The sequence below is a fragment of the Mus musculus genome, chromosome 10 (assembly GCF_000001635.26).
Source record: "Mus musculus strain C57BL/6J chromosome 10, GRCm38.p6 C57BL/6J".
Taxonomy (NCBI): domain Eukaryota; kingdom Metazoa; phylum Chordata; class Mammalia; order Rodentia; family Muridae; genus Mus; species Mus musculus.
Window position 1 is genome coordinate 29,260,054 of NC_000076.6, and position 10,303 is coordinate 29,270,356.

A 10,303-nucleotide genomic window follows, 5' to 3' on the forward strand; every position below is an offset into this window, starting at 1 on the left:
TTTAAACTTTTGAGTCATCTAATATATATTGGGTGTCCTAACAATGTGTAGGGAAATACATATTAAATCCATAATCACATAGATTGTTATTTTATTTTGTTATTTAATTATATAAAGGAAGGGAAATATATGGCATGGTAAGAGTGTATGATGGGAAATGTTGCCTAATTTGGAATGTAAGGAAAAGTTCCTCTGAGAAAATATTAGTTGAAAGGCAGAAGGTGAGTAAGAGTGAGAGAAGTACACCAGTGGAGAAATAATCCATCTGGTAAGAGGTTACAAGGCCAGCCTCTGTGCTGCCCTGTTGCTTGATAAATTACGAACTAAAAGAGGGCCAGTGTGACTTGAAGTGATCAAAGCAATAAGCTATAGAATATAGGGCTAATGGGAGTAAACACTGCAGAATTTGGTCAGTCTGAAGTCTTAGTTCATTATTTATCATCTTTCTGGAGTCAGGACCTAATTTATTTTATTCTCCAAACTGTTCCCATTTTCATATCACCATGAACTCAAAAGATTACTGGTGATTGAGGAATATACAATATTTCACTATGAGAAGAAGAAAGCTCTAACTAGGTTATGTGATAACAAGATTAGGTAAAGAAACATAATATTCGATATGCAAAATTACATAGCTATTCATGATAAAAGCATAATTTTACCAGTGACAACTGAAATATGCACAGAGTACGTTTCTTCATAGCTAACACCTGTACTATGAGCAGTAGTATTTGTGCAGACATAGAGAGACTTTCCAATTCTTCCTGTTATGTCAGTGACACTAGTTATACATTTTGCATCTGTATCCTTATCAACATGCCCTATAAACTGAAAAATTCTGATCCAGCATAATAATTAACAATTTTTATTACATATTTTGGTGTTTAGTTTCAGTACATACTAAAATGCACACACAAGTCATTAAAATTTCTATATTTTTTCAACAGCACATTTTGAATACATGAGAATTCTAAAGTAAATTTGCAAGTTTTGTCTTAAAGGTTAAAAAAGAAAAAAGAAAACAAAAATGAAAACAAAACAAATAAACAAAAAAATTCAGCAAAATCTTTCAAAGGGCTCCATGGTGACTTAGCTTCAGTTTGCCACAATGGAAAATTAGATTGACTCATGTCAGTTTCTACCTTTGGCTTGGGGTTTGTGGGTCTAGTACGGGAGCTGAGACAAAGCATTTACAATAGACTGTGCAGAAATGGAAGAGACAGTGAAGGCAATACACAGAAGCAGATGAAAAAGTCACAGAATAAGCTCTGAAAGCTAATCTGCATTGGATGAATAGAAGCAACTTTAGGAAATAGAATTTAAAAAGAAATTTACCAAATATCAACACTACAAACCAATATTGTCATTTTTGGATAGAAATTCTCTAGTTGAAAGAGACACGTAAAGAGACACAGACAGACAGACAGATTACATCAAAGTTAGTAGTAGTTCAAATTGATGGCAGCAGAAGGCCTGATGTCCTTGTTTTAGAAGGTGAAACCTTTAAGGTAGTCAGAGCCAGGCAGTGGTGGTGCATGCCTTTAATCCCAGCACTTGAGAGACAGAGGCAGGTGGATTTCTGAGTTCAAGGCCAGCCTGGTCTACAGAGTGAGTTCCAGAACAGCCAGGGCTACACAGAGAAACCCTGTCTCAGAAAACAAACAAAGAAACAAACAAACAAACAAACAAAGTAGTCAGCATGCTGAGACCTCAAGTTGATGCATAAGTGGAAGAGTTAAGAGAAATCCTAGTGATGGCCCTGTGCCATGTCTTTTTGCTTAAGATGGAACCTCTCAGATATCCTTGAATCAACATGGCAGGAAAGGCATAAATGTCCTGGACAGTCCTCTGTCATATCTCGTCACTTCTTACAGAATTAAAAATAGAAAAACTTGTATATTGAAATTTTTATAAGCCAGAAACTTTGAATAGCAAAAGCCAAGCCTTCCTCTGGAGGACAGGGAGGGGTCTGTCATCTGCCATATGTGAAGAATGTAGTAACATGTTTGGTATGTCCATTATTTGTATCCAGGAAGTTACAAGTGAACAATTTGAGCTAATACAAATGTTTTATTTAAGTCCTGGATCATATTTAGTGTTTGTTCAAGTCTCCAGATATGAAGAGAACTTAAAAGCCAACTATGATAAGAGAAACCTGTAAACCCAGTACTCCAGTCCAGCTAAACCTTGCCACAGCAAGTTCTAAATCAACCTAGAGCAGGTTGGTAGTGATGGTGGTGGTGACGGTGATGATGAGGCTGACCATTGTTCATCTATACTCTCCACCCTTGATATTTCATAGATAGGGCCCCAGGCTCTATCAGATGTAAACACTCATGGGTAATTACATTATATCTAAAAGCCAGAACATGAGTGGGTTGTTTGTGATCTAGGGTATGTTTATCTAACAATCTTGCTGTGAAATTTCTGTCTCCTTGGCTTACAGCTGCTGCAACATAACTCTTACTCTGCCAGTTATTCTGCAAACAAGGGGTTTTTGTCCATCATTTTTTTTTACTATTTTTATTTTATTTTTTACTTATTCATTTTACAATCTGCTCACTTCCCCCTCCAGGTCCACCTCCAGCCACAATCCTTCCCACATTCCTCCCACATTCTCTTGTGAACCAGTGGCGCTCACCTTGGTATCTCCCCACCTTGGCACATCAAGTCTCTTGCAAGGCTAAGCACTTCCTCACCCACTGAGGCCAGTCAAAGCAGCCCAGACAGAATAACATATCCCACATACAGGCAACAGATTCTGGGATAGCCTAAGCTCAAGTTTTTAGGGGAACATATGAAGACCAAGCTGTCAGATGACTTTAGGCTCTGTCAAATTGACAGTTAAAGCTAACTAGGATAGGTAGTAAGGCACAAATACCTAATAATAAAAGAGTTCTTGTCCTTGTTTAACTTTACAGTATAGTCTACTGATAATGTCCAGTCAGTATAAGAGCAGGATATGGACATTTACATTTGCTCAACTGGATTATTACATTGCTGTTCTTCCTCTTCTCCTGTCCTGAGTGCTGGGAATCACACAGCAGGCTTCAAGCACACTAGGTGAGTGGGTATAGCAGCAGATAACTGTGTTACTCTGTTACCCTTAACTTGTTACAAATAAAAATATAATAAAATTACATGTATTTCTAATCAAGAAATTCAGGGGTCATCCATGGTTGTAGAGTATTCTGGCCTTAGGTAACATCATCTTTGCATTCTGTAAACATTGAACCTAGTGCTGTGTGTTTAAAAGTTAGTACTGAACTTTGGCCATTGTCTGTATGATAAAAGTCACAATATGGAGGAAAGGAAAAAGACCTATATCCTTTATTAAAGGACATATCTCAGCAGTTTTAGGTGTCATTTCTTTTTAAGTTCTAGAGGTTTATATATACTTATATATAAAAATGATAATATCTATAATATCTTACTCATATAATTACATATAGATAATTATGTATCCATTATTATATTAATATATTACACTTATATTTTATAATTCATATATAATGCTATATATCACATATGCTATATTATATCATATAAATATAAATATTTTATATATTATAAATATATTTGATATTTATATAAATATACAAATATTTATATTTATTCATAATAAATATTATAACTGCAAATTGTATATATTATGTAGTACATAATATATATAGGATTTATAGATTACATGTATAATATGTATATGTTAACCTACATAATATATAGGTCTCTGTGTCAGCTCCTGCCTCCAGATTCTAGTCTGATCTGAGTTCCTGCCTTGGCTTTCCTCAATGGACTGTGAACAGTATAAGTAAGCTAAACTTTTCTTCTTCAATTTGCTTATAGTCATGGTGTTTTATCACCCCATATAGTAACTCTAACTAAGACATACACATATGTTCTTTGAAAACTGATTCTTTTTGTTTTCTTTTTAATGTCCTCAAAATTATTTTTCTATTTGTATTTGTCCTGAACCACAAATTATTCCCCTGTGGGTTGATTGTTTCTACCAGAAACTTCAGTGACACATAGGCATGAAGAACGACCATAAAAACACATCCTTTCTTTATTTTGAGTCTTTTCAAAATAATTACTACACCATTGCTAACCACACATTCCTTCCTGTTCCATGAACAGACCAGGGGTATTCATTTGAAACAGGAGGTGATTATATTGACTTTGATGACAGTCTTAATTAAAATTGCCTGATCATAAGCATGAAATTACACATGATTAATTCTTTGTTAATGGTTATCTGTGCCAAGGTTTGCTTCTTCTTGGAAACCCAGCTCTTTTCAGTCTATACACATGGAAGATGTTTAGGGGCCACATAATGATGTATAAAAAGATAGTTCCTTCTGGATTAAGGAAGAAGTGATGAGAAGATTGTCACCTGGTGTTCAACCTACTCTGTTTGTTTACTGCTCAGCAAGTAAGAAAGTGGAAGGGGAGAGGAGAAGGGAGAGGAGAGTAATGTCAGCTTTGTAGAAAAAGGAAGATCATTTTCTGATGTTTTGACACTTACACAGTAGATAGTCAACATGTAGAAATACTTCACATTACTTCTCGTATTTTAGATAGTAGTCTCACACATAGTGAATACTGTTATCTCCACTTTATAAGAGGGTAAAAAGAGCAATGAGTCAATATGGTAACAGATCTTAGAAGATGTAGTCCAAAGTTTTAATTTGAGTTTTACACCCTGTTTTCTTTGTGTGATTGTTACCCCAATGATTTTTATTAGGAGTGAGAGAAGGCTGTAAAATGTGAAGTTATATAATGAAAACTACATGTAACCTATAAACTAAAAGTCAATACTTTGGTATTGCTGAAGAGTAGAAAATAATTTGGTTGAGAGACAAGAAATAAATTTAAAAAAACGGTAAGTAAAATATAAGTAATTTGGACTACGGTATACCTGTAACTTAAATGCATACATGTAACAACTTGGAATGTGCATGATGAACAAATACAACTTTGCATTCTCTGTCCTCTAGGTAGATTAGCTGATCCCACTAGAATGACAGGCTCTGGCAATGAACTTGAAGACAGTTGTTGCATCTCTGTGGATAGTTGGTGGGCTGGTAGATTCCTTTCAACAGAGAAATTCTGCCTTTACCTCAAAGAATACATTTAACCTGCATTTTAGAGGAAGAGACAAAACAAAACAGCACTGCTCCTTTTTCAAGATAAAAAACTTCATCATATACCAGTGGCCTACATGACGTGGCCCAGTTGACCATTCAAAACTGAATATAATAATTTTAAGGATATAGTCAGATTTTTCCCAGAAGAATTGAGTGAAGGAACTACAAGGGTCATGACCTCTAGGAACCAGCACTGTTGGTGTGAATGTAGAATCTTTGAATCCTGATATTGAGATGAAACTGCTATTCTTTTTTGGCTCAGAACAAAGTTTCTGAATACTAAAACTCACAAACATGCCAGACTAATATAATACTTTGTTTGACCAATCTATAACTAAGGCTTTAGTTATTTATTCAATACTAAAAATAATTTGAATTATTGTCACATTTAGTCTATGTTTTTGGTTTGAAATTAACATAGAAATTTATTAGAATAATTCACCAATGGTTATAAATAACACTGTTAAATTTTACATCTTTGGAGTGTCTCATAAATATTATGAACTCAGGATATTTTCCCTCACACTAACTTGAGACATTGTTTTTAAAACGCATTAACAGACTTTTCCACAGCTCTTGGTTTATAATTTAGTCTGATTAGCTTATTAATTTGGAGTGTTAAGAGTCAATATAAGCCAATTACCTATCTAAATTAAAATGCTTAAATTGTTCCCCTATAACCGGGAAGTTTGAAGCTCTGAGAAGACTGTTAGGTTTCCAGTCAAAAGTTCTTGCTTTAGCAAAACAAGATAAAAGTATCTAGTGACATTATGTATAAAAATTAGACTAAGTTGCAAAACATAAAATATTCATTTTCCAACTTTATTTTTTAAAAAATCTCTTACTTATTTATTTATTTTAAACACCAGATTTTTTTTCCCTCCTGGTCCACCCTCCAACTGTTCCAAGTCTCATAACTCCTTCCTGTCCCCTGTCTCCATGAGGATGTCCCCAACCCCACCAGTCCTCTAAACTCCCTGGGGCCTCCAGTCTCTTGAGGGTTAGGTGCATCTTCTTTGACTAAACCCAGATCTGGCAGTCCTCTGCTGTATATGTGTTGATGGCCCCATATCAGCTGATGTATGCTGCCTGGTTGGTGGTCCAGTTTCTGAGAGATCTCAGGGGTCCAGGTTAATTGGGACTGTTGGTCCTCCTACAGGGTTGCCTCCTCAGCTTCTTCCAGCTTTCCCCTAATTCAACCACAGGGGTCAGCAGCTTCTGTCCATTGGTTGGGTGCAAATATTTGCATCTGACTCTTTCAGCTGCTTGTTGGGTCTTTCAGAGGGCAACCGTAATAGGTCCCATTTTGTGAGCTCTCCATAGCCTCAGTAATAGTGTCAGGTCTTGAGGCCTCCCCTTAAGCTGGATCCCACTTTGGGCCTGTTGCTGAACCTTCTTTTCCTCAGGCTCCTCTCCATTCATATCCCTGTAATTCTTTCAGTCAGGAACAATTATGGGAGGGACCTGGGAGGAAAAGGGGACTGAAGCTCTGTAGGCAACCTCTGGAGGTAAGAGGTTGAGCATACCCTCCAGGGTGTATCAGAGAACTGGGAGGTGAGAGACTTTCAGGACTCAAAGGGAGGGAACGTGGATTAAATGCCCTACATTGGGGAGAGGGAACTCATAGAGCCTACCTCCAGCAGAAAGACAGGGCATAAAGTGAGGGGAGGGGTTGCCATCCCATTTTCCAAATTTATAATTGTGCTTGATTATTATAGAAACATTAATATCAACAGTACAATTTCACTGAGAACTTCTGTACCATTCTGTGAACAATTGATAGTTTTTCTTTTCTTACATATTTAATGCTTTGAAATAAGTTTGTTATGCAATCCACGAAAATACCCTTTTTAAAAATATGACATTATGACACTTTAATATTTCTATATATGCTCAATATAAGACTATTAAAATATAAATCTGATTTTCCTAATAAATTTTAGTTAATTAAAAAATTACTGGTTATTTTATTTATTTACTTCAAATGTTATCCCTCATTCCATTCTCCTCTGCAAACTCGCTATGTCATTCTTTCTTCCACCTGCTTCTATGAGGGCACTCCCCAACCCATCCAACCACTTCTGCCTCACTGCCATAGAATTCCCCTATGCTGCAGCATTGAGCCTTCACAGGACCAAGGGCTTCCCCTCACATTAATGCCAAATAAGGGCATCCTCTGCTACATATGCAGCTACATATGAAAGCATGGGTCCCTCCATGTCTTTGGTTGGTGATTTAGTCCCTGGGAGCTCTGGGGAGTCTTGGTTGATATTGTGTTCTTCTTATGGAGTTACAAAGCCCTTTAGCTCCTTCACTCCTACTCCTAACTCCTCCATTGGGGTCCCTATACTCAGTTCAATGGTTGACTGCAAGCATCCGTTTCTGTATTGGTAAGGTTCTGGCAGAGCATCTCAGGAGACAGTTATAACAGGCTCCTGTCAGAAAGCACTTCTTGGCATCAGCACTCGTGTCTGGTTTTGGAGGCTGCATATGGGATGAATTCCAAGGTGGGACAGTCTCTAAATGGCCTTTTCTTCAGTCTCTGCTCCACAATGTGTCCCTATATTTCCTTTAGACAGGAGCAATTCTAGGTTAATATTTTTGAGATGGGTGGTTCACTATCCCCTTTGCTGGGTATTTCAGCTAAGGTAATCCCCATTGACTCTTGGGTGCTTCTTGCTTGCCTGGAATCTGGGACTTTCTGGTGGCTATCCCCAGTTTCCCAAACCCCATGACTACACTCCTCTGTTCAATTTCCTGACCATGTACATCAACCCCATCTCCTCCCATACCTGATCTTGTCTCCCCCTTTTTCCTCTCCTCCTCATCTCTTCCTACCGAGTCTTTGACATGCTATTATGTACATTCCTGGAAGCCCAGTTCCCGTCCTGTCAGACAGCGACTATCAGAATGATCGATGCTACACTTCCTTCACATATCACCCACATTGCCTTTGCTTGTCCTTGAGACTGAAGTCTGTTCTTATTAAAACAGCTTGTCTCTTTATATGTATTATATGGAAATTTGTAGTCTCTTGGTTATCTAATTTTCCCTTATCTATCCTATGAAGTCATGGATAGACTACTTTATTTATTGTGCGCCACCACACCCAGCTTAAGTTACATATATTAAAGGACATTTTGTATGAGTCTTCATAGTAAATAACAACTTGCTTGACTTTTCCCTCTACAATTTGTTGAAAATGCTCTCTTCTTTTCCACTGGATGGCTTTAGCTCCTTTGTCAATGATCAAGTGGCCATAGGTGTGTGGGTTCATTTCTGGGTCTTCAATTCTATTCCATTGATTTGTCTGTCCATCAGTACCATGCAGACCTCATACTCTTTAAACTATTCCACAAAATTGAAACAGAAGGAACACTTCTTAATTCATTCTATGAAGCCACAGTTATGCTGATAACAGAACCACACAAAGATCTAACAAAGAATGAGAACTTCCAACCAATTTCCCTTATAAATACTGATGCAAAAACACTCAATAAAAAAGCAAATCTAAGAACACATCAAAACAATCATTCACGATGATCAAGTAGGCTTCATTCCAGGGATGCAGGAATGGTTCAATATACAGAAATCCATCAACATAATCCACTATATAAACAAACTCAAAATAAAATAAAACACAGTAGATGCTCAAAAAGCATTTGAGAAAATTCAACACCCCTTCATGTCTTGGGAAGATCAGGAATTCAAGGCCCATACCTAAAAATAGTAAAAGCAATATACAGCAAACCAGTAGTCAACATCAAACTAAATGGTGAAAAATTTGAAGCAATCTCACTAAAATCACGGACTACACAAGGCTGCCCACTCTCTTCCTATCTATTCAATATAGTACTCGATATCCTAGTTAGAGCAATAAGACAACAAAAGGAGGTCAAAGGGACATAAATTGGGAAAGAAGAAGTCAAAACATCACTATTTCCAGATGATATGATAATATATTTAAATGACCCAAAATTCCATCAGAGAACTTATTCACCTGATAAACAACTTTAGTAACATGGCTAGATATAAAATTAACTCAAACAAATCAGTAGCCTTCCTCTACTCAAAGGATAAATGAACAGAGAAAGAAATTAGAGAAATGACACCCTTCACAATAGTCACAAACAATATAAAATACCTTGGTGTTACTCTAACCGAGCAAGTGTCTTACACGCGGAATGATCTATATGAAAAAAAAAAAAAAAACTTAACATCTCTGAAGAAAGAAATCAAAGATCTCAGAAGAAGGAAAGATCTCTCATGCTCATGGATTGGCAGGATTAACATAGTAAAAATGGCCATCCTACCAAAAACAGTCTACAGATTCAATGCAATCCCCACCAAAATTACAACTCAATTCTTCACAGAGATAGAAAAACCAATTCTCAAATTCATTTGAAACAATAAAAAACTCAGGATAGCAGAAACTATTCTCAACAATAAGAGAACTTCTGGGAGAATCACAATCCCTGACCTCAAGCTGTACTACAGAGCAATAGTGATTAAAAACTGCACGGTATTGGTACAGTGACAGGCAGGTAGATCAAGACCCAGAAATGAAACCACACAGCTATGGTCACTTGATCTGTGACAAAAAAAGGTAAGACCATGCAGTGGAAAAAAGACAGCATATTCAAAAAAATTGGTGCTGGCTTAAGTGTCATTCAGAATATAGAAGAATGCAAATTGACCATTCTTATCTCCCTGTACAAAGCTCAACTCCATTCAGATCAAGGACCTTCATATAAAACCAGATACACTGAATTTATTAGAAGAGAAAGTAAGAAAGAGCCTCAAATGCATAGACACAGGGGGAAACTCCTTGAACAGAACACCAATGGCCTAGGTTGTAAGATCAACTATTGACAAATGGGATCTCATAAAATTGAAAGCTTCTGTAAGGCAAAGGACAGAGTCATTATGAGAAAACAGCAACCTACAGATTGGGAAATGATCTTTACCAATCCTACATTTGATAGAGGGCTAATAGCCAATTTATATTAAGAACGAAAGAAGTTAGACTCCAGAGAACCAAATAACCCTATTTAAAAACGGGGTACAGAACTAAACAAAGAATTCACAACTGAGAAATACCAGATGGCTGAGAAGCACCTAAAGAATTGTTCAACATACTTAGTTATCAGGGACAT